We start from the raw sequence: 2374 nt of genomic DNA, 5'->3' as shown, positions 1-2374 counted from the left end.
ATTGATCTGTCCCCATCAACTAATGGACCCAGATAGGTTCCAGAGGGAACTGCGGGTTATAACTACAGATCTATTATGCAGTCCAGCCAAGCTTTAAGTCACTGTTTGGAATAGAAAGGTGATTGAGGCTCTGGATAGGATTGTACCCTTGTGACCTCTCCTCACCCATAGACCTCTCTGTGCCCCATGGTATACAGAGGAACTGAGAGGGATGAAATGCATGAGGAGACATCTAGAGCACTGCTCGGGGAAAACAGGAGATGAACTCGATTGAACACGGGGAAGAGCTGCTACTAAGACCTACCTTGTGGTGATTCATGAGGTGAAGTGTAAATACTTCTCTACAGTAATTGCATCTGCAAATAATCACCCAGCGACCCTCTTTAAGGTGGGCCATCTCCTCTTAGGAGAGGAGCAGACGAGGAGGAGCTTGAGGTCCACCTGAAGGAGCGCACTGAGGAATTTGTGGATTTTCTGGAAGACAAAATCACCCGACTTCATTCCCAGTTAGATGCTGGCATGGTTGCTGATCCAGTGGAAGCTTCTGAGGCAGGTTCTTGCCCTGTTATCTGGGTACAGTTTGACCCTGTTGCTCCTGAGGAAGTGGACAGGATCCTAGGGAGTATGTGCGTGAGCACCTGTATTTTAGACCCATGTCCCTCCTGACTTGTGAAAGATTCCCAGGAGGTGACAGGCGGGTGGACTCTGGCAGTGATTAATGCTTCTCTACATGAGGGGACAGTGCCCTAGCATTTTAAGGAGGCTGTGGTCCTCCCTCTTCTTAAGAAGCCATCACTGGAGTCTAACCTGTTGGATAATTTCCAACCTGTCTCCAATCTTCCCTTTTTGGGGAAGGTTGTTGAGAAGGTGGTTGTGCAGCAGGTCCAGAGGTTTCTGGATGAAACAGATTATCTCAACCCCTACTAGTCAGGATTCAGGCCTGGATTTGTGGCAGAAACAGCATTGGTTGCACTTTTGGATGATCTCTGGTGGGAGCGGGATGGGGGTAGTGCATCCATCCTTGCTCTACTTGACCTCTCAGCAGCTTTTGATACCATTGACCATGGGACGGCTTCAGGGGATGGGAGTGGGAGGCCTTGTGCTGTCTTGCTTCACTTCCTTCATCTGTGGCTGCTCTCAGTCAGTGCTGATAGGAGGGGAGAGATCCAACCCTCACCCACTGCTTTACGAGGTTTCGCAGGGTTCAGTACTCTCTCTGCTCCTGTTCAACATTTATATGAAACCACTGGGTAAGAACATCGATCACCATGGACTGAGGAATCACCAATATGCTGACGATACTCAGCTGTATGTCTCAGGCCGTGGTGAGTTAAGTGTTGCTGTGTCCTCCCTCTCGCAATGCCTGGAGGCTATTAGGGGCTGGATGGGGAGCAACGGTTTGAAACTAAACCCATGCAAGACTGAGTGGCTCTGGGTCTGGGGTTCGTTGGTTCAGGGAGAATTGTCACCTTTAGTCTTGGATGGGGTGGTACTACCCCAAACAGACTGTGTGTAATCTGGGGGTTCTCCTGGACTCACGACTCCTGTTCGAAGAGCAGGTGGCGGTTGTGGCCAGGAGGGCCTTTGCACAACTGCGGGTTGTGCACCAGTTATGCCCTTTCCTGGATCAGCGGTCCCTACTCACAGTCACTCATGTCCTGGTCACTTCCCGTTTTGATTATTGCAACGCGCTCTACATGGGACTACCCTTGAAGAACATCCGGAAGCTCCAGTTGGTGCAAAATGCAGCTGCCTGCATGGTTTTATGCAGACCCCAGTGTGCACATGTATCACCTCTCCTGCAGGAGCTGCACTGGCTGCTAATTTGCTTCTGGGTGCAATTCAAGGTGCTGGTTGTCACCTTTAAAGCCCTTCATGGCTTGGGTCTGAGTTATCTGAGGAAACATCTCTTGCCAGTGACATCTACCTGACTCATTAGAGAGAGGAGGCAGGGAATGATGTGGGTCCCACCCCTGAGGGAGATACACCTGGTGGGACCTAGAAGAAGGGCCTTCTTTATGGTGGCTCCATCTCTCTGGAACATCATTCCCCCAGAGATTAGAATGGCCCCCTCATTAATACAATTCCACTGGAATACTGAAGAGTTTTGCCAGCAGGCCTGGGGAACCCAGAGAGGGATGGAACCCATCAAATGGGTAGTGTGACCTGCTGTCATCAGGGTGGGGTGGTGGAGTTAGTTTTTGTTTTGTCTTAGCCCATCTCTTTCTTTAGTTCCTTGCTACAATTTATTTCTTTGAAATAAAAATAGCATCATCAGTAAAACATTCATCTTAATTATTGAAATTCTATCCAACATTGTAATTTGTCTCACTTCAATAAGTCTTTTAAATATCACTGCATACTGTAATATAAT

The 2374-nt window shown here is 48.8% G+C and overlaps 1 pseudogene; it reads left to right on the top strand.

The window, feature by feature from the left end:
* Positions 1–1237: 1237 nt before the first annotated feature.
* Positions 1238–2165, top strand: LOC148125767 (uncharacterized; annotated as a pseudogene).
* The last annotated feature ends 209 nt before the right edge of the window (positions 2166–2374 follow it).

The sequence above is a fragment of the Pseudonaja textilis genome, chromosome 4, assembly GCF_049901715.1.
Source record: "Pseudonaja textilis isolate UNSWEBS1 chromosome 4, rPseTex1.2, whole genome shotgun sequence".
In the NCBI taxonomy this organism is placed as follows: domain Eukaryota; kingdom Metazoa; phylum Chordata; class Lepidosauria; order Squamata; family Elapidae; genus Pseudonaja; species Pseudonaja textilis.
The sequence above is the reverse complement of the archived record's forward strand: the minus strand, read 5'-3'. Positions and strand labels throughout refer to the sequence as shown.